Consider the following 24151-nt stretch of genomic DNA (forward strand, 5'->3'; position numbering starts at 1 on the left):
TTTCAGGCCTTAATTACACTAATCCGGATTTGGTCACTTTTCAAGTTACCTTGCAAGCAGAATTTTGGCAAGCTTCCTTCATGAGAGTTGGCACATTTTGTGCCTAATTTTACCTCCAATTAGTCTCATACCAATTGGAGCCACACACTTAAGGTTCTAAGCCCAAAACCAAACTGCCCTATTGCATTTCCTTCATTACTCATCAAAGGTCACTTTTAGCAATTACCAAACTCCACATTCATGTCAATTTTGGTTTGTACCATAACCTAAACATATTTCATAACATATTGTTGATCATTTTGGTAGCTTATAATCACACTCAACATACACCATATAGTGCAGAATTTGTCAAACTCAATTACAACAATTTAATCACCTAATTATAACATATAACTTCTCCACTATCATAACATATAACTTCACCACTATCTTACATACACATTTGGCAAACTTTAGGATCATAATTCATCAAACAACTTCATGAATTCCAGCATTTTTCAAGGAGTTAACAAGCTGCCGAATTTGTAAAGCTTCCATAATTGCCTTCAAGCTCAAATTTTCACTTGGTCCACCATCACATATACATGAGGTTAACTTACTAAAATTTTAAACTATATTAGTCAACATTAATTCTCCACAATAAATGTAAGAATATTTCATTTAGTATACAATTTCATGGCTGTCCATTTAGGCATTTACGCATAGAATTTCAAATTCAACATAATTTCCAACTCAAGTGCTCAACTTTAATATACATCAATAATTAACCTACTAAAACTTTTATTCACTTTAATCAACATCAATACCCATCAATTTCACGTGAAAATAATTCAAACTCTTTAATTACCATGGCTGCCTAAACTAATACATAATCATAACTCACCAAAAACTCAAAATTTCTTCATCAACTTATTCATCTTAAGCTTCCCATAAACATTACTTAAGAAAGAAAACAATTTAAACACTTACCTATTGTTGGGGCTTGTTAAATCTTCACCAAAATCCCTTGAATTTAGTATCTATTTCTTCCTTGCGATGTGAGGATCAAAGTTAGTGAAGTGACTTTGGTGTTTGAGTTGGAAATGGTGGAGGTTTAGGAAGCTTGAACCATTTCGGCTATGGAGGTTTTGGAGAGCTTCATTTCGGCATGGAGGTGGTTAAGGTTGAAGATGAAGTGTTAGTGGATTTACACCTGCCCACTTAATAGATTATTTAACCCCATAGTGCTCCACTCATCATAAGTTAATAATATTATATGTTTAAAGTGTTAATTACTCAAATTATATCCCATTTTTGCTATTTACATTAGGTACCACTAATTTAATTTTTCATTATAATTTTCAAGTATAATATTATGTGTTTTTAATGGACATTTAGGTCAAAAGACAACTCGAGGTGTCAAATGACCACAATGCCCCTGTTCGGGTTGCATTCCCGATTTTTCGGTAACACCGGGTTTTGTCCGTTTTTCAATTTCTCACTTTTCTCTGTACTAATTATTTAATTTTTATTTAATATTTCTAATGGTATTTATACTTCAATACGGGTCTATTTAAGTCCTAAAAATATTTTCCAGGGTTCCCTGCGGCCCAGGGCTAGTCAACGGTCCACGCCGTGACTTTCCGATGCGGTCACCCATTGCTAGGGTGTAACACCCCTAAGTTCGGTAGTGCGTTCCACTGTTCCTGTGACCAGTGTTGTCCGGACAGCTAGGATGCCTAGAACTACACTTCGTTATGATTAAGGAGATATAAAATAATGAAATACAAGAAAAGAAAATACAAGAAAAACAAAGGAAAAATAATAGCAAAGAAATGTAACCAAGTTAAGCGAGCCGAGAACCCTAGCGATGGGTGACCGCACTGGGAAGTCGCGGCGTGGACCGTTGACTAGCCCTGGACTGCGGGGAACCCTAGAAAATATTTTTAGGACTTAAATAGACACCTATTGAACTACAAATACCATTAGAAATATCAAAAAAAAATTAATCAATTAGTACAAAGAAAAGTGAGAAATCGAAAAACGGACAAAACCCGGTGTTATCGAAAAATCGGGAATGCAACTCGAACAGGGGCATTGTGGTCATTTGACACCCCAAGTTATCTTTTGACCTAAATTTCCATTAAAAATAAATAATATTACACTTGGAAAATATAATGAAGAATTAAATTAGGGGTACCTAATGTAAATAGCAAAAATGGGATTCAAATTGAGTAATTAACACATTTAACATATAGTATTAATTAAATAAAGTTTAGTGGAGAGTTAGTGGGAATTATATACACCTAAGTGGAAAGCCACATCATTCAGCAACTTCATCTTCTTCATTCCTCTCTTCCAGCCAAATTGGAATCCCTCCCAAAACCTCCATTGCCATCCATGTGTGGAGCTTCATCCACTCAAGATCAAGCCACAATTTCTTCAAGTCTCCTTCATTAAAGTTTGAGTACACACCTTGGGCAGTATTTTGGGAGCAAAAAGTGAGAGATTTGAAGAGGTTTGACAAGCTCCACTTGAGGTATATGTCCATTTCCTTCATCCTTGCTTCATTAAAGTTTGTGTGGGTGTTATGGGTAGTTGAATTGTGGAAGGAATTTTGGAGTTTAATGTTCTAAGGGAGATGTGTACTTTTGGAAGCCATGGAAACACCTTGAAGACAGTTTATTTTTGCTTGTAAATGGTGGATTAAAGGATTGATTAAATGTATATATGTGTAGGAAATTATTTGGGTGATGTACACTTAGGATATATGAATGTGTATTGAAATTTGAATGCTTGGAAATTATGGAAATGTAATGCATGAAATGGCAGCCTGGTTTGGTGAACCATAAGGATGTTATTTCATGTTTGTATTATGGAATATTAATGTTGAATTGTGTTGGTTGTTATGGCAGTTTGGGTATGTGTGTGATGGTGTAAAGTTGGACATGTAAAAGTGTTATGGTTTGGTGATTGAATTGTTGTAAATTTGGTTTGAAAAATTCTGCACTTTATGGTGTATATTGAATGTAATTGTAAGCTGCCAAAATGACCTATAATATGTTGTGAATTATGTTTAGGTTATGGTACAACCAGAATTGGCTTGAATGTTGAGTTTGGTAAGTGTTAGGAGTGATCCTTGATGTGTATGAAAGAAATGCAACAAGGCAGTTTGTGTTTTAGGCCTAGAACTTTAAGTGTGTGGCTCCAATTGGTATGAGACCAATTGGAGGTGAAACTAGACACAAAATGTGCCAACTTTCATGAAGGAAGCTTGCAAAAATTCTGCTTGCAAGGTAGCTTGAAAAATGACTAAATCCGGATTAAGTGCAAATAAGGCCTGAAAATTGACCATTTGGGCAGTAGTTAGTGTTTTGGCCATAACTCACTCAAAACAGGTCCAATTGACCTGAAATTTTGACCATGAATAGTTAAGACCCATATCTACAAGTCTTATGAAGACACCAAAGCCCAGAAATGACCATAAACAAGTCAAACAGCTTGCAAAAGTTCGGGTCCAAAAACTGGCCGAACCAAAATTGACCTAAAATGACCTAAAGCGACCAATTTTGATGCACTTTGACCAGCAATAGTAAAATGACCATAACTTGGTCTACATAGCTCAGAATGACTTGAAATTTTGCCCCGCGTGCAATAAGACATAGATATACAAGTTTGTAGTTTTGACCAAAACCCAAAAACCGAGGGAACTAGGTCGTCCGGCTAGGTCAAACTAGTATCCCAGAATCCAGCAAATTGCAAGCAAATGCAGTATACCCATAAATAAACTTGGTAACATGCACCAACCCTAAAAGACTATTGAATGTCACATATTAGTAACATTAAAACCTAATTTACCTAAAACGCATCAAGGGTCGATATATTAGGTTGACTAAGCAAATAATAGAATTTAGTGAATTAATTATCAAGCATTATCGTTAGAGACAGTTTAAATGAGTACTGAAACACTTCAAATTGTGTTTCTCAGTTAGCAAAGACTCAGGGAAAGGGAAGGAAACACTGAGTCAAGGTCAGGAGACAGTTATCAGAGGTTTGTGCACAACAGTTATTTCTTTTGAATTTTTCAATTGAAATAAATTATGACTATTTGTATATTATTGTTTTCAATTATGGAAATGTGTTTGAATGGATACTTATTGCTTGAAAAGCATTGTAAATAGTTTGAAACTGTGGAAAAAATTGATTTAGTGTGATTTGTGAAAATTTGAAGTTAATTATGAATTATGTTTCCATTTTATGAATGAAATTATGACTTTGGAAATTCATTGGATTCTCACGAACCATTTGAATAAAATGTTTGGAATTGATTTTGTGTTCACACTTAGCATGACAGTATCATATCATTCCTTCTCCATTTATGGGGTTGTGATCATTTATTTTCCTTCTCCATTTATGGAGTCGTGATCGTTTATTTTTCTCCCTCTGTGGTTTACCAGTTGAGGTGATCGGATGAGTACTCATTATATAGCTAGCTCCCTTCCTCATTGATTTCAATAAGTGGGGTTGTGATTGCTTTGTCGTGGTGTACAACGCGGCATTGATCGGAAATTTTGTGTCATGGCTTAAGTTGTGAATGAATTGGCAACACTGTATTCTTAAATTATTCGACTAAATTATGTTATTATGAGATTTTATAATTTGTGAAATGGAGTTTAAATTCTTATTGACATTCACTGTCTTTTGAATTTAACCATGTTTGACTATTGAGATTTATTGTGATATTGTGTTAAATTCCTTATGACATTCATTGTCTTGAATTTAACTATGGTTTTACGTATCCACTATTTATATAATTTATGAATTGTGATTTAAAGTTGTATTTGGTTAATGTTGTGCACCACTGAGACATTGTCTCAGCGATAGCTTTTCATTCTTTGTTGCGGTAGTCAGTTAATGAGAGCGTGACTAAGGTCGCTAGTGCATTCAGCGAGAGATCATCGGGTATATTAAGTATACCACATTTTGCATTTTGTACTATAATATATGTTCACTGTATGTATATATTGTTTTTCGTTTTGAGTAGTTATAAATTAAAATTGTACATTGAAGTTGTAAAATAAATTATAAGTTATTTTGGCTTGTAAAATTTGTACTGTATTTCTTTTATCTCAGCTTTGAAAATACTGAAAAATTACTGTGGATTTGAGTTGAAAAACATATTGAGTTGATCAAATGTTGGAGTTTGAGATTGAGGAATATATTTGAAGTGCTTTTACAGGTCTTCTGAAGAACTGTTTTATTCAAAATACAGAGGGCACTCCGCCAAAATTTTTAGAGAATTTCCTAATAATTCAAATGTGTTATCTCTTTCACTTAAGTTCAAAAAATTTTTTAACACCTGTAAATAGTGCTCACCACTGTAAAAAGAAGTAAGAAAAGTTTTAAAATCCCTTGTAGTGTATTTAATGGGTTATCAGTAGACGAAGTTGGTAATTCATTAGGTATACTACGAGATCATGTTATGCCTTACAGAGGGGTAGGGTGTGACATGTTTTAGTGGTATCAGAGCAAAGTTTTTAAATTCTGTTTTCATCTATAATTTGAATATTCTTTCTTCATAGTACAACTGCTCAATGTCATTGTTTGATACATACAGTACACTACATTATAAATATGCACTAACGGGAGGAAATCTCCTTGTGTTAATTGTTCAGGAGGTCTAAGATCCTCGAATTGACTATGGAAGAGGGTGATCATTCAGTCAATCAGTCTATAGAGGCTGAGGTGCAAGGGGATGCCCCAGCCCTACACAATGTCAGTGGTTCAAGAAGACTACCCCATGATCTGCGATTTCTGCTCGGTTGCTCGTGAGATGCAATGTTCCAACAAATGGCTGGTAATGTGCCTACTCAAGTCCTAATAAAGACACCAGTGGTACAACCACAGTCTTTTGCTAAACAGTATGACAAACTGATGAAATATGGGGCTACAGAGTTCAAGGGGACAGTAGATCCTCTAGAGGCCGAACAGTGGTTAGAGAGGATGGATAGGGTATTCAAGAAACTGCATTGCACAGAGGAGCTCAGATTTGAATACTCAGTATCTTTGCTACAGGGGGATGCTTATGACTGGTGGAAAACCATTCCCCACAGTCTGGTAGAACCTGCAGTGCTAACATGGAATGACTTTCTCACAGAATTTAGACAAAAATATGTCCCTGATGCTTATATAGACCAGAAACTGCAAGAGTTCCTAAGTCTAAAACAGGGGAGCAAATCAGTGGCTGAGTATGAAAGAGAATTTTCCCGCCTGAGCCATTATGCAGTAAGTTTACTTACTACCAGCAGGGAGAGATGCAAGAGGTTTGAAACCAGCTTGAAGCCCAGTATCAGATTACAAGTAGTCGGATTCAAACACACTAACTTCTCTGAACTTGTTTCTCAAGCCCTAGAGTTGGAAAGAATTGAGTCTGAAGCTGCTCCTGAAATAAAAAAACCTGAGAAAATAGAGAAAGAGGAAAAATCAGTAGAACAGAGTTCCAGTGGTCCTACTGGAAAGAGGAAGAACTATGGGGGACAAAATAGAGGTGGCAAGAAGTCTGATAGGGGAAGACATTCAGGATAGAAACCTCTTCTATCTGGTCAGCAGAGTACCAGAGGTTCCTACCCTTCCCACCAATGTGAAAATTGTGGAAGATATCATGGTTGTAACACCCTCCCTGTAGCAACTCCGTACATTCTACTGTTCCGGTGACTAGTGTCGGTTCGGACAGTTAGAACGTCCGAAAAAATATTTAAACTAAAGTGAGGAACCATAATTAGCTCAAATATTAATAAGAAAAATTTAGGAAAAATTTTAGAAATAAAATACAACCAAGTTAAATGAGCCGGTGCCCTTGCGATGGGTAACCTAGTGAGAAGTTGCGGTTCTCACAACTAGGAGCCCTAGACCCAGGGGAAAAATCATAAAATAATTTTTAGGACTCCAGAGAAGAGTCATTGAGGTTCCTATGGCATTTGAATGCCAAGAAAATACATAGAAAATTTTTTCAATAGGTACAGACAATTTTGGCCCGTTAAGCCAAACGGAGGGCATTTTGGTCATTTCACCTTCAGAGGTGATTTTTGACCAACTTGTCCAATTAAGTACATAAATTATATGACATAAAATATAAATTAACGTTGATGAAAAATTAATTTGAAGTTAGTAGAAAAGAAAAGAAAAGAAAATAAAATATAATGCAAATTATGACATCATTATGATGTCATTTAAAAATTCCCACCAATTACATTTAAACAACCACTTAATTAACTAATAAAAAGAGACAATTGAGACCAAAAAAATCAAAACACCATCTGCCTTCTTCTCCCTCAAACCAGCCAAATTCTTTCCCTTAACCCAAACCTCCATTAAAACTTCATCAAGCTTCACACCCCACTAAGTTTCACCATAAACCCACTTAATCACTTCACAAAAATTCTTCCTTGCACCTTAAACTCTCTCTAACCAGCAAAAAGAAGAAGGAAAAGAAAGTTTTTTCAAGCTTGGGAGTTAGCTCCAACAAGGTTAGTGCCATATACTTTGCTTTTATACCTTTTTAATCATGAATTTGAGCTAAGTTAAGTTGAAAATTTGATGAAAATTGAATTAATGAAGCATGGTTATATTCCCTGAAATTTTGGCAGCCTTGACATGAGTTAGAGTTAGGAGAATTCTTTGGTTAAAGTGACATATTAGCTGCCTCTCTTATAAATTATATGATTAGTAAAGTAAATTAGGAGTAAGATGCATGAATTAGAGGCTTGGTCAATTAGGGTTAGGGTTTTGAAATTTAATTTTGGTGGTGGATGAAAATGGACATAAACTAAATTTTTAATGGTCAATTAGTGACCATTTGAGGTAAATTGACCATAACTTGGAGTGAATTGTAGCATTAAAAAACTGATTTGGTATGCTGCCTAGTGAAACCAGTAGGTTTGGATGTGAGTCCAGCCTGTTTGGACAGCCATAACATGGGCTGTGTAGGTTCAATTGGTGTTTGGCCAATGAAATGAAACTAGACACATAATGGCACAACTTTGTTGAAGAAACCATGCCCATAAGAACAAACCATGTGGACCAAAAACTTGCCCCAATCCGGGTGTCCTGCAACCAGTTTTTGCAGAATGACCAAATGAACAGTGATTGTTCATTTGGCCATAACTCAGAGTAGAATGGTCCAATTGACCTGAAATTTTACCAGCAACAAGCTTAGATATAGACCAACAACTTTCATGAAGAAACCTACCCCAAATTATGACCAGAACCTATCCAACAAGGGAGTTGCAGTCACTATTCCCTGCACTGTAGATATGGTCAGTCCAGAAAAATTCCAATCCGGCCAGTTGTGGTTTTTGGACCATAACTTGAGCTACAAAACTCCAAATGGAGTGATTCAAAAAAAGAAATTCAACTAGACAAAATAAGGAACAACTTTCATGTTTATTATTTTCTCAAATTCCCACTGCAACAGTAACTAATAGAACAGTAAAAATAGGGTATGAAAACTGAAAATTCTGCTCCATTAATTTTAAGCTTAGAAATGGTATTGGTAATCAATACCAACAAATTTTGAATGCAAAATGTGGTATGTTGGGAGTGTTAAAACCAATGTACCTATTTTCTATGCAAAAGTCAACATTTTTGTTGACTAATGAAGGGAATAGTAACACCAAAACTTGAAATTCAAAAATTAAAAGATTCAAAAGTGTCAAATGCCCTAGTATACCTAACAAGATTGGTTTGGATAGTTTGGTATGCCAATAGGGTTCAGTTAGCAGTACTGCACATGGCATTATGCCATTCTGTGATTTCATGGCTTTTAGCCATTCTGACCTTGTGTTGAGATTTGGCCTTGTGCCTGATGTTATCTGACTTATTAGCCGTTACATTTGCCTGCTTGGGAGATACATATGTGACCGATGGTGTGACGGCCTGAGGTACTTGATACCCAGTGCCAATTTACCCGTTTATCCAGTCCAGTCATTCAGTATAGGTTACTTGGGCAACCAAAAATGAAAGTGGATAAATTTAACGAAATAATAAATATAACAAGTACAAAATAAGTAAGACTACAAATACTCATTGAAAATTTATTTGCAATAAGACATCAATACATTCACTGCATATTTATTTTCTATTTTTTCTTTTTATTTTATTATTGGCACCACTAAGCATTATTGCTTAGCTCGTTGCTTTTGCCACGCGTGAGTTACGGAGATCTTGTGAGAGCCCAGTAGACCACAGACTGGGTGAGACCTCCTGCAGCTCTGCATAGTGTCCGTGTCACCTCACCGTCATCAGTGCATTGGTAGGACACTAGGTTTTATTTTGATATTTTGTAATTAACTTTTATTTTCTCATATGTAATTGAAACTTATGAAATGTTTTTTGGTATTAATGTAAATAGTAGATATTGTGTTTGTGAATGAAAAAGTGAATATTTATTTATGACTTTTACATGATTATCATATGAGATGAATGATTGAGAAATGGAAATGTTGTTGAAAAACATATTGAGATTTTGTTGATGAAATGGAGTTAGGATTGTTGGAAATGATTATTGGAAGTGTTTTTCACAGGTTCCGAAGAACTGTTTTCTCCATTTTTAGCCGGTACTCTGCCGAATTTTCTATAAAATTTTCGGAACCTCAAATAAATTATAATTTCAATAAATGACTTAAATAAGTTATATTTCACAAGTTATATTCAAAACTATAATAAAAATAAATTAAGGAAGAATAAAAATGATTGAGATGAAATAGAGTGTTCAGATTTTGCGTGTGACATATCTTACTCTGATATACTGTAGACGGGTAAGGGGTGTCACATTTAGTGGTATCAGAGCACGGTTTAGGCGTTTCTGGGCCTAGATTGAGTCCATACCATGCATTGCATTTGTAAGAGTCGAGGTGACACTAATGCAGATCTGTTTGTCTTTGTTATTTTGAATAGGATATGGACCCTACATCTCAAAGGGCAGTTGAGGAGGAAGTGGAGAGTCATGCTCCACTCGCAGCAGCTGAGACTGGGGGTAGGGGAGAACCTGCTCCACTAGCTCCATCAGAGCCTGCTCAACCTCCACAGGCCATGTTCCAGCAAATGGCTGAATTCTTCAAATAAATGGCTGGGGTAATGCCACCACCACCACCTCCACAACCAAAATCACATCTGGAAAAATTGAGAAAATTTGGAGTAGTGGACTTCTTTGGTAAGAGAGAAGATGATTCTATTGCAGCCGAAAATTGGTTGAACAGAACGGGCAGAGTTTTAAAACAACTCCACTGCACTTCAGAGCAAAATCTAAAAGCTGTTGTATCTCTGTTGCAAGATGATACATATGAATGGTGGGATACGGTGTCCAGTGAAGTACAGCCAGAAGTAATAACTTGGGACTTCTTCCTCTCCGAATTTAAGAAGAAATATGTGGGTAGTGTATACCTGGAAGAGAGAAGAAGAGAGTTTATTAATATGGGGCAGAGACAGCTGTTAGTGGCCGAGTATGAAGAGGAATTCGTCAGATTGAGCCGCTATGGAAGGGAGATAGTCCCTAATGAGGCTGAAAGGTGTAAGAGATTTGAAGAGGGATTAAATGACAACATAAAGATCATGATCACTGCCTTGGGAATCACCAAGTTCACCAAGTTAGTGGAAGCTGCAATAAAAGTTGAAAAAGTAAGAATAAGTGAGCAGACCAGAAGAGAGAGACAGCAGAATAGGGGCCCAGGTCAGTTTAGTTCATCTCCTGCATCTGGGAAGAAGTTCAAGGGTCCACCTGCACAGAGTTCAGGTCAATCACAAGGTCAGAGTCAGTCTCAAGGGCCCAGGCCACAGTTTACCCCTAGGAGAGGTCATTCCACACCATCAGTGGGCAGCTCTCCAGGGATGGGGTTCGAGGACCAGCAAAGAACTTCTGCATGTCCACATTGCCTGAAGTGGCATAAGGGGGAGTGTTGGAGAGTGACTGGTGCCTGCTTAAGGTGTGGGTCAACAGAGCATCAGTTGAGGAACTGTCCATGCAGAACTACTACAGCTGCTCCAACACAAGTAGACAGACCTGCTCCTGCACCACAAAGGGGTAGGAAATCTGGCAAATCTGAAGCAGTGGGACCATCACAGAGGCCTGCATCTGAGCCAGCAGAGAGGCCTGAGAGTAGACCACCTACCAGAGCTTATGCCATGAGAGCTCAGGAGGAGCAAGATGCCCCAGACGTCATCAGGGGTACGTTCTCCCTCTACAATACATCTGTGCATGCATTGGTGGATCCAGGATCCACTCATTCATACATCTGCATCAACTTACCTATAGAAAGGGGGATATTAGTAGGGGAGAGTGACCAAGACATTCTGGTCACTAATCCATTGAGCCACAGTGTAGTGGTGAACAAAGTATACAAGGGTTTCCCATTAAGGATTCAGGGGTGTGAATTCTTGGCAGACCTGATTAAGTTGCGTTTCCATGAGTTTGACATGATTTTGGGAATGGACTGGTTGTCACATCATCAGGCAATGGTTGATTGTAAATTGAAGAGAATTTCTTTGAAAACTCCTGAGGGTAATGAGATTACAGTTGTGGGGGAAAGGACAAATTTCTTGTCCAATGTTATCTCAGCCACAGTTGCAAGAAAACTAATGAGAAAAGGCTGTGAAGCCTACCTAGCACATGTGGTGGGTACTAGGCAGGCTAAGCCAGATCTGTGTGACATACCCACAGTAAAAGACTTCCCAGATGTGTTCCCTGAAGAATTGCCTGGTTTGCCACCAGAAAGGGAAGTCGAGTTTGCTATTGAGGTAATGCCAGGTATAGCACCCATTTCCATTGCTCCTTATAGGATGGCACCCACTGAATTGAGGGAGTTGAAGACTCAGTTGCAAGAGTTGCTTGATAAGGGGTTCATACACCCCAGTGTGTCACCATGGGGAGCTCCGGTACTATTTGTAAAGAAGAAAAATGGGACTTTGAGGTTATGCATTGATTACCAGCATTTGAATAAAGTGATAGTGAAGAATAAGTATCCGTTGCCTAGAATTGATGATCTGTTTGATCAGTTGAAGGGAGCACGAGTATTTTCTAAAATTGATCTCAGATCAGGGTATCATCAGTTGAGGGTGAAAGATGCAGATGTGCCAAAGACTGCATTCAGGACACGGTATGGGCATTATGAGTTCTTGGTAATGCCCTTTGGCCTAACAAATGCACCAGCGGCATTCATGGACCTTATGAATCGTATCTTCCATCCATACCTAGATTGGTTCGTAGTGGTCTTTATTGATGATATTTTGGTGTATTCCAAAACCAGGGAAGAACATGATGAGCATTTGAGGATTGTTCTGCAAACCTTGAGAGAAAAGAAGTTGTATGCTAAGTTGTCAAAGTGTGACTTCTGGTTAAATGAAATTGCATTCCTTGGACACATAGTGTTAGTTGATGGGATTAGAGTGGATCCCAAGAAAATAGAAGTAGTGATGGAATGGAAGCCTCCTAGGAATACAACTGAGGTCAGGAGTTTCTTGGGGCTAGCTGGGTATTACAGAAGATTTGTGAAGGGATTTTCCTTAATAGCTGCTCCAATGACCAAGTTATTACACAAGAATGTCAGATTGACTAGAATGACAAGTGTCAGACCAGTTTTGAGAAGTTGAAGGCTATGTTAACTGAGGCACCAGTATTAACAAAGCCAGTGTCAGGAAAGGACTTTGTGGTCTACAGTGATGCCTCTCATAATGGGTTAGGGTGTGTATTGATGCAAGAGGGAAAGGTGATCGCTTATGCTTCCAGGCAGCTAAGGCCACATGAACAGAATTACCCTACCCATGATCTAGAGCTTGCAGCAATTATCTTCGCATTAAAGATATGGAGGCATTACTTGTATGGTGAAAAGTGCTACATTTAGACAGACCACAAAAGCCTGAAATACTTGCCAACCCAGAAGGAGCTCAACTTTAGACAGAGACGATGGATTGAGTTCCAGAAGGACTATGATTGTGTAATTGACTACCATCCTAGGGAAGCAAATGTAGTTGCAGATGCTCTGAGCAGAAAATCCATCACAGCTTTGAGATCATTGAATGCCCGTCTAACTTTGGTTCGAGAAGGAGCTATTTTGGCTGAGTTGCAAGTGAGGCCAAACCTGTTACAGCAGATTTTAGATTGGCAGAAGGTAGATGAGAAGCTAAAGGCTATTATGAGCAAAATCTCAAAGGGAAAAAAACTGACTATGAGGTGAAAGCAGATGGGTGTTTGCACTACAAAAGAAGAGTATGTGTACCAGATAATGGGGAATTGAAAGCCAGTATTCTGAAAGAGGCACATGCCAGTGTTTATGCTATGCACCCAGGAAGTACAAAAATGTGTCATGATCTGAAACTTCAATATTGGTGGCCTGGTATGAAGAAGGACATAGCTGACTATGTGACTAAATGCTTGACATGTCAAAAAGTTAAGGCAGAACATCAAGTTCTATCAGGTTTGCTACAGCCTATACGCATACCTGAATGGAAATGGGATCGGATCACCATGGATTTTGTAAGTGGTCTACCTCTCACCCAGAAGAAACATGATGCAGTATGGGTGATAGTAGATAGATTGACGAAGTCAGCACACTTTCTGCCAGTTAGGACTGACTACTCACTGGAGAAGTTAGCAGAATTGTATATCAGTGAGATAGTTAGACTGCATGGAATTCCACTTTCCATCATATCTGATCGAGACCCAAGGTTTACAACGAGATTTTGGAAGAAGTTGCATGAGTCCTTGGGTACACAACTCCACTTCAGCACAGCTTTTCATCCTCAGACGGATGGGCAATCAGAAAGAGTAATCCAGGTAAACAATTGAATCAATTGAATTAATACAAATATTGAACTAAAATGATAACAATAACATGAAATATATGTCAGGTCCTTGAGGATATGCTGAGGAGTTGTGTCATTGAGTTTGAGGGAAGTTGGGATAGATACCTCCCATTGGCAGAATTTGCATACAACAATAGCTACCAAGCTAGCATCTAAATGGCCCTGTATGAAGCACTATATGGGAGGAAATGTAGAACTCCAGTGTGCTGGACTGAATTGGGCGAAGACAAACTGGTAGGGCCAGACCTGGTGAAACAGACTGAGGGGAAAGTAAAACTAATCAAAGCCAATCTGAAGGTTACCTCAGAAAGACAGAAATACTATGCCGACTCGAAGAGAAAAGAAATAGAATATACGGTTGGCGACAAAGTATTCCTCAAGGTGCCACCATGGAAGAAGGTATTGAGGTTTGGAAGAAAAGGTAAGTTAAGCCCTAGGTTCATTGGCCCATATGAAGTCATTGAACGTGTGGGTCCAGTGGCCTATAGGCTAGGTTTACCACCAGAGCTGGACAAGATCCATAATGTGTTCCACGTGTCTATGCTAAGAAGATACCGCTCAGATCCTTCACATGTCATCTCCATGGAAGAAATTGAGGTACAACCGGATTTGACATATGAAGAAGAACCCATAAGGATCTTGGCTCGGGAAGTGAAAGAGTTGAGGAATAAGCAGATTCCACTGGTGAAAGTACTTTGGAGGCACCACAATACCGAAGAGGCAACATGGGAAAATGAAGAGACAATGAGGCAACAGTTCCCTCAACTGTTTGCATCAGGTAAATTTCGACGACGGAATTTAAATTAGAGGGGAAGAGTTGTAACACCCTCCCTGTAGCAACTCCGTACATTCTACTGTTCCGATGACCAGTGTCGGTTCGGACAGTTAGAACGTCCGGAAAAATATTTAAACTAAAGTGAGGAACCATAATTAGCTCAAATATTAATAAGAAAAATTTAGGAAAAATTTTAGAAATAAAATACAACCAAGTTAAATGAGCCGGTGCCCTAGCGATGGGTAACCTAGTGAGAAGTTGCGATTCTCGCAACTAGGAGCCCTAGACCCAGGGGAAAAATCATAAAATAATTTTTAGGACTCCAGAGAAGAGTCATTGAGGTTCCTATGGCATTAGAATGCCAAGAAAATACATAGAAAAAATTTTCAATCGGTACAGACAATTTTGGCCCATAAAGCCAAACAGAGGGCATTTTGGTCATTTGGCCTTCAGAGGTGATTTTTGACCAACTTGTCCAATTAAGTACATCTATTATATGACATAAAATATGAATTAATGTTGATGAAAAATTAATTTGAAGTTAGTAGAAAAGAAAAGAAAAGAAAATGAAATATAATGCAAATTATGACATCATTATGATGTCATTTAAAAATTCCCACCAATTACATTTAAACAACCACTTAATTAACTAATAAAAAGAGACAATTGAGACCAAAAAAATCAAAACACCATCTGCCTTCTTCTCCCTCAAACCAGCCGAATTCTTTCCCTTAACCCAAACCTCCATTAAAACTTCATCAAGCTTCACACCCCACTAAGTTTCACCATAAACCCACTTAATCACTTCACAAAAATTCTTCATTGCACCTTAAACTCTCTCTAACCAGCAAAAAGAAACTTTCTCATATGTAATTGAAACTTATGTAATGTGTTTTGGTATTAATGTAAATAGCAGATATTGTGTTTGTGAATGAAAAAGTGAATATTTATTTATGACTTTTACATGATTATCATATGAGATGAATGATTGAGAAATGGAAATGTTGTTGAAAAACATATTGAGATTTTGTTGATGAAATGGAGTTGGGATTGTTGGAAATGATTATTGGAAGTGTTTTTCACAGGTTTCAAAGAACTGTTTTCTCCATTTTTAGTCGGTACTCTGCCGGATTTTCTATAAAATTTTTGGAACCTCAAATAAATTATAATTTCAATAAATGACTTAAATAAGTTATATTTCACAAGTTATATTCAAAACTATAATAAAAATAAATTAAGGAAGAATAAAAATGATTGAGATGAAATAGAGTGTTTCGGTACACCGTGTGACATATCTTACTCGGATATACTGTAGACGGGTAAGGGGTGTCACAATGGTGGGATATGCTATAAGGCTATTGGAGCTTGTTATAACTATGGAGGCACAGGACACTTTGCCAAGGACTGCACCAGTGCTCGCAGAGTTGGACCACCTCCTACTACTGCAGAAGGGTCAGTTCAGAGCCCTGTCACCAGAAGTTCACAACCACCTAGCAGAGGTAGAGGCAGGGGTAGAGGTAGCCCAGCAGGCAACCAAGGCACAGTGAAACAATCAGAGTAAGACAGTGCTCCAGTCAAAATCTATGCAATGAGGCAGAGAGAAGAGGCCGAGACATCTGATGTTGTGGCTGGTACCTTCTCAACTTTTAACCAAGATGTGTTTGTGTTATTTGATCTGGGTTCTACCCATTCTTATGTGAGTGCTAGCATCATTGATTGCATTGCTGTTCCATATATAAAAAAATGGACTTTGAGGTGCTAGTAACAAGTTCATTAGGACAAGAGGTCAGGGTTAATAAAATGTATAGGGATTGTCCTTTGGTGATCCAAGGACACACTTTTCTATCTGGTTTCATTGAAATGCCCTTTAGAGGTTATGATATCATCTTGGGCATGGATTGGTTAGCTAGGCATCACGCCATGATTGACTGTAGGCTGAAGACAGTCACTTTTGGTCTCCCTCAGTACAATGATCTGGTAATACATGGGAAGAGGCAGCTATTGCCATCAAACGTCATTTCGGCTGCACTAGCTAGAAAAATGATTAGAAAGGGGTGTGAAGCATACTTGGCACATGTGGTAGACACCCAAGTGGGGAGTCCAGCATTGAGGGACATCCCTACAGTGTATGAATTTCCAGAGGTGTTTCCTGATGAATTGCCAGGATTACCTCCGGAAAGAGAAGTGCAGCTTGAAATTAATGTTATGCCTTGTGACACCCCTTACCCGACTACAGTGTAGCCGAGCAAGTTATGCCACTCAGTGTGCCGGAGCACTCTATTTTATCTTAATTCATTACAGTCCTTGATTTATTTATTCCAAAACTTTATTGAAGATTTAGGCTATTTTTACTTTTATCAAAATCTAACTAAGTTGGAAATTTCAAAAATTTTAACGATAATCCGACAAATTGTTGGCTGTAATTTGGACTAACAGTTCTTCTGAACCTGCCAAAGACAATTTCAATATATACTCAATTTCTCAAACTTAATAGTCTCAAAAATTTTCAAACATAATGTATCTCAATGCAGTATCCAGATTTCTCAGAAATCTCATTAGATTTTCAATATCTCAATATTCACAAGTATAATCTCATTATAACTCAAATTCAATTCACATACTAAAATACTTACTTTGAATAGCTTCCATAATTCATAGGTTAATTACATGAGTTTATTTTGTACAAGATATACAAATAATTTACAATGTGCTAGGAATGAACAATATACATAACATGTATAAAATGAGCCCTATCTACATGCATTCTTGAGGAGGTGACAATCTTGAACTCTTACGACACTTCGCAGATCTGGACTCCAAAAATCTCGATCGGATACCATCTGGTTTTACCTTCAAGACCTGCGCGAGGAAGCAATTCCATCGCGCTAAGCATTTCTGCTTAGTGGTGCAATAATATAACCAGAAATAATATATACAAGTAAAGAAAGAAATAAATGATAATTCAGATACTCAAGAATCAATTTAATTTGGTATGGTATTTCTAGTATCAACATCTTATATACTAGTTTGTTCCTCTTTGGAAGTGCTTAGTTTATAACTTTTCAGTAATACTAGCAGGTATATAATTTATTCTATCTGTATTGTATTTCAAGTCTGCATTTGCTCGCAATTTATATTTTTGTTATGTTTCTTTTGCTAATCTCTTTTGCTTATTCATTCAATACTTAATTTAATTGTACTGGATTTTCATTATACTTAACTTAACTTAGCTGCCTGAATTGAATAATAATTTAATTGACTGCCTAAGTAACCTATACTAGACGACTGGACTGGATAACGGGTCGTTGGCATTGGACACCACGGTGCCTCGGGCCGTCATACCATGGGACGCAGAACGTCAACCATGTATGCGATCGGATGGCTAAAATGCCATGATATCACATAATCGTGCATAAAAGCCATGCATACGGGCATAAAAGCCATGAATACGGGCATAAAGCTATGAATACAGGCATAAAGCCTTCGCGATCTTGCTAAAACAATACCCTATTGGCATGCCAAACTATCCAAACCAATCTTGTTAGGTATACTAGGGCATTTGATACTTTAAAATATTAATATATTGTGCTTTATGACTTCATTATTTCATGATAAATTTCAATCATATTTCATACATTCATTTGATCATTTATATGATCACAATTCACATCAATTATCCTTTTATACCATTGTACTCAAAATACTTCTCCTCTTTACAATAATGAGAACTAATGTCTCATTCATACATTAATATGGTTTATTTATCCATTCATTATGTTATTCATATTGATCCCAATTCTAAACAATGGTTCACATGTACCATTGTATTCAAAACATTTTTCCTTTCTCATTTATACATTCAAGAGTCTACTTATGTAATTACAAATTTTATATTTCAAGTTGAGTTACTAATATTTTATGAATTCCATTTGTGATGGGCATATATGCCCTAACTATCTATTCACATCAATTAGGTGACTTATTTTTCATGTTTCAAGTAATCCATGAATATTTCATGGATTTCAAATTTATGGCCTAAATTTCTTTTTAACAATTTTGACTAGGATGCATAGTCCATATTTGTCATACAATTCTATGCATTTAAGCTTAGAATTGGTTCTAGGTCTTCATCTTAATTCACTAATCATTTTGATTGCTATTCACCATACTAGTCAACCAAAATGTTGACCTTTTTATACTTAATGGATATATTAATTCTAATTACACCAAGATCCCACATTTTGAGTTTTACATTTACTAGTATTAATTGCCAATTGCAATTTAAAGTCCCCTAGATGCATTTCTAATTTCAAATTTTGAATTTCAAGTTTTTGTGTCACTATTCACCTCATTGGTCAACAAAAATATTGACTTTTGCATAGACAATAGGTACATTGGTTTTAACACTCCCGATGTACCACATTTTGCATTTAAAACTTGTTAGAATCAATTACCAAATCCATTTCCAAGCTTATTTCAAGTTTTCATGTCACTATTCACTTCATTAGTCAACTAAAATGTTGACTTTTGCATAAAAAATATGTACATTGACTTTGGCACTTCAAACATACTACATTTTTCATTTGAAACTTGTTGGTTTTGGTCACTTTCTCAAAGCTTAGGTCATTTTGGCAAAATTGCCAATTTTCGGTTTTGGTGCTCCGAAGTTGCACTGTTTCATTGGTCGATTTACTGTTGGAATTTGACAAAACTTCCTTCATAGAAAATGTTCCTTATTTTTTCTAGTTGAATTTCTTTTTTTGAATCAATCCATTTGGAGTTTTGTAGCTCAAGTTATGGCCAAAATAAGTTTACTGTTCACGTGCACTGTTCATGCTGCTATCATGGGTTCTGGCAGATTTTGATCCAACTTTGGTCAGTAATTTGATCAAGTTAAGTTCCTAATTTGGTCTAACTTTCTTCATATGAAATGTTCTACTATGCCTTAGGTTTCCATCGGTTCAAGAATCGCCTAAATCCGAGTTTTCTAGAGAGAGTTATAGTCCTCCAAACATTGCTGCTCAAGTGAAAATTTGCAGAGTTGCAGGTTTGATAACTTAACTTTGCCCAATAATTTGAATGGGTTAATGGCATAATTTGGGGTGATGTTCTTCATGAAAGTTGTTTTTCTATATCATATCTTGTTGCTGTAAAACTTTCAGGTCAATTTGACCACTCTACAGTGAGTTATGGCCAAATGAACAGTTACTGTTCATTTGGTCATTCTGCAGGGGCTGTTTGCAGGGTATCCGGATTGGGGCCAACTTTTGCTCCACTTGCTTTGGTCTTTTGGGCATGGTTTCTTCAGCAAAAATGTGCCATTATAAGCCTAGTTTCATGTCCAATTGGCCAAACACCAATTGAACCTACACAGCCAAAGATTTGGCAGTCCAAGTGGACTGAAATCTCAGCCACCCTACTGCACTCATTGGGCAGCCTGCCCATTCCACTTTGCCATGCAATAATTCACTCCTAATTATGGTCAACTTACCTCAAATGGTCACTAATTGACCATTAGAATGTTCTTTAACAATTTCATAAGCAAAGTCAAATTTTCACTCCTAAACCCTAGCTCAAAGTCATGGTTTTCACAATTTCTTTAGTTAACTCTTTCATTCTTTGTATATATATATATGTATACACTTTAAACATAATCTCCAATTCACTCTAAGTCCATTAATACAATCAAACTCATTCCTTCCTAGGGCTGCTGAAAATTCAAGGGATGCATACACTTAACTTTTATTCATTTAATTTACAATTTCTCACTTATTTCAAGCTTCTAACATGGAATCAAAGAAGTATATATATAAGTAGGCACTAACCTCACTTTAACCTCTTGTAGGGCAGATTTCTCCAAGCTAAAACTTCACTTTCCTTCACTTTCTAGGCTGCCAAACACTTCCCAAGAGGTAGAGACAAGCTTTTAGTGAAGGGACTTAGGGTTTTATAGTGCAAATTCATGGGAAAATGGAAGTAATTAAAGAAAACTTCCATGGAGGGTTATGGAGGAGAGGATCACGTTTTGAAGAAGAAGATGGCTGCTTGTTTTTGGTCCTCCTTGGTCTTTATTTATCTCTTTTATTAATTAGTCAAATGGTTACTTAATTGTGATTGGTTATGGCTTTTAAATGACATCATCAAGATGTCATAAATTGCTTTTTATTTCATTTTCCTTTTCTTTTATCCACTACTCATTTCCAATTTCATTTTTAGTAATGTTTATTCATATTTTATATCATATTAATTATTTACTTAACTGGACAAGTCGGCCAAAAATCACCTCTGAAAGCGAAATGACCAAAATGCCCTCCGTTTGGCTTAACGGGTCAAAATTGTCTGTACCGATTGAAAAAATTTTCTAAATATTTTCTTGGCTTTCTAATGCCATAGGAACCTCAATGATCCTTCTCTTGAGTCCCAAAAATTATTTTATGAATTTTTTCCCGGGTCTAGGGCTCCTCGTTGCGAGAACTGCAACTTCCCTCTAGGTTACCCATCGCTTGGGCACCGGCTCGTGTGACTTAGTTATATTTTATTTCTAAAATTTTTACTAAATTTTTCTTGTCAATATTTGAGTTATTTATGGTTTCTCGCTTTAGTTTAAATATTTTTCCGGATGTTCTAGTCCGATCGACACGGCCACCGAATAAAGAGATCGTATGGAGTTGCTACGGGGAGGGTATTACATGCCTGGTGTGGATCCAATCTCCATAACACTATATAGAATGGCACTAGTAGAATTGAAGGAGTTGAAGGTACAGTTGCAAGAACTACTTGAAAAGGACTTCATCCGCCCTAGTGTGCCACCATGGGGAGCGCCAGTATTGTTTGTTAAGAAGAAGGATGGCACTCTTTGTTTATGTATTGTTTGACCTGGAGTCTGAATACTTTTATGTTAGTGTTAGAATTATATGTTCTGTTATTATTCCTTTACAGCGGAATAAATTTCGATGCATTAGTGATTAGTCCTTTAAGATAAGGGTTGTGATAATAAGTGAAATTAGTTTTGGAAGAGTTTATCGGTGAAAAGTATTTTCTAACACACCATAAATTATAAAGTTAAACGGCAAGCCTACTTAATGTAAGGCAAGAGGACATAAAAGTTAGATGCAGTAATAGAATTGCTCTAGATGAAGGCAAGGATGTTACTGTTAGTAATTGTTAATGGATATTACAATCAGAATAAGATTCGAATATCAGTAAATTCGAAAAGGATAAAATATCAGAAAGTTTGATCTATTGGGATGTATCATAGTAACTATGCAATGTTCTTGATGTTTATACTGTAGGCTGCAGATTACAGTACTAACTTGAGATTATTGTGTAAAGCTACGTACTACCCGATAGTACACCTAGATGAGAATAGTTGCCAACAGCATCTGTTTTGGTATAGTTATTCCAGGACAGAATTTAATTGCTAGAAATAAGTTTGAAAATCCTACTTAGGGATCTAAAACTCAAAAGTTAGAATATCGAAAGGTTATAGTTCAGTACAAAAGAAAGTAAGTTATAGAATATTAATAGATAAAAAGAGTTGTGGAAGTAGAAATTTGAACAGTTGATTCAGATATAACAAAGAAATGTTACGAATGTGAGTAACACTATGGACTAGAATGGTCAGAGGACTAATGACTAGATGAATGATTCTAACATGACCTCAAGGGTCATTCAAGAAGGAACGTGAACCAAAATATTAGACAGCACAATAGTAAGAGGAGATTGGTGTTATACAAACAAATTAAGCGTTGTATTAGATTGTTAAAAGTCTTATACAAATTTGAGGAAAAGAATATTATACGATCATACAGAAAGGAAAAAAATAAACGTATGACTATTGTAAGATGGCTATTGGGTAAAATTTCATGGACGAAATTTATTTTAAGGGGGGGAGAATTGTAACACCCCTAAGTTCGGTAGTGCGTTCTACTGTTCCTGTGATCAGTGTTGTCCGGACAACTAGGATGCCTAGAACTACACTTCGTTATGATTGAGGAGACATAAAATAATAAAATACAAGAAAAGAAAATACAAGAAAAACAAAGGAAAAATATTAGTAAAGAAACGTAACCAAGTTAAGCGAGCCGAGAACCCTAGCGATGGGTGACCGCACTGGGAAGTCGCGGCGTGGACCGTTGACTAGCCTTAGACCACGGGGAATCCTAGAAAATATTTTTAGGACTTAAATAGACACCTATTGAAGTACAAATACCATTAGAAATATCAAAGAAAAATTAATTAGTACAAAGAAAAGTGAAAAATCGAAAAACGGACAAAACCCGGTGTTACCGAAAAATCGGGAATGCAACCCGAACAGGGGCATTGTGGTCATTTAACACCCCGAGTTGTCTTTTGACCTAAATGTCCATTAAAAATAAATAATATTACAGTTGGAAAATATAATGAAGAATTAAATTAGGGGTACCTAATATAAATAGCAAAAATGGGATTCAAATTGAGTAATTAACACATTTAACATATAATATTAATTAAATAAAGTTTAGTGGAGAGTTAGTGAGAATTATATATACCTAAGTGGACAGCCACATCATTCAGCAACTTCATCTTCTTCATTCCTCTCTTCCAGCCGAATTGGAATCCCTCCTAAAACCTCCATTGCCATCCATGTGTGGAGCTTCATCCACTCAAGATCAAGCCACAATTTCTTCAAGTCTCCTTCATTAAAGTTTGAGTACACACCTTGGGCAGTATTTTGGGAGCAAAAAGGGAGAGATTTGAAGAGGTTTGACAAGCTCCACTTGAGGTATATGTCCATTTCCTTCATCCTTGCTTCATTAAAGTTTGTGTGGGTGTTATGGGTAGTTGAATTGTGGAAGGAATTTTGGAGTTTAATGTTCTGAGGGAGATGTGTACTTTTGGCAGCCATGGAAACACCTTGAAGACAGTTTATTTTTGCTTGTAAATGGTGGATTAAAGGATTGATTAAATGTATATATGTCTAGGAAATTATTTGGGTGATGTATACTTAGGATATATGAATGTGTATTGAAATTTGAATGCTTGGAAATTATGGAAATGTAATGCATGAAATGGCAGCCTGGTTTGGTGAACCATAAGGATATTATTTCATGTTTGGATTATGGAATATTAATGTTGAATTGTGTTGGTTGTTATGGCAGTTTGGGTATGTGTGTGATGGTGTGAAGTTGGACATGTAAAAGTGTTATGGTTAGGTGATTGAATTGTTGTAAATTTGGTTTGAAAAATTCTGCACTTTATGGTGTATGTTGAATGTAATTGTAAGCTGCCAAAATAACCTATAATATGTTGTGAATTATGTTTAGGTTATGGTACAACCAGAATTGGCTTGAATGTTGAGTTTGGTAAGTGTTAGGAGTGATCCTTGATGTGTATGAAAGAAATGCAATAAGGCAGTTTGAGTTTTAGGCCTAGAACTTTAAGTGTGTGGCTCCAATTGGTATGAGACCAATTGAAGGTGAAACTAGACACAAAATGTGCCAACTTTCATGAAGGAAGCTTGCCAAAATTCTGCTTGCAAGGTAGCTTGAAAAATGACCAAAT

This window comes from Hevea brasiliensis, chromosome 11, assembly GCF_030052815.1.
Source record: "Hevea brasiliensis isolate MT/VB/25A 57/8 chromosome 11, ASM3005281v1, whole genome shotgun sequence".
Classification (NCBI taxonomy): domain Eukaryota; kingdom Viridiplantae; phylum Streptophyta; class Magnoliopsida; order Malpighiales; family Euphorbiaceae; genus Hevea; species Hevea brasiliensis.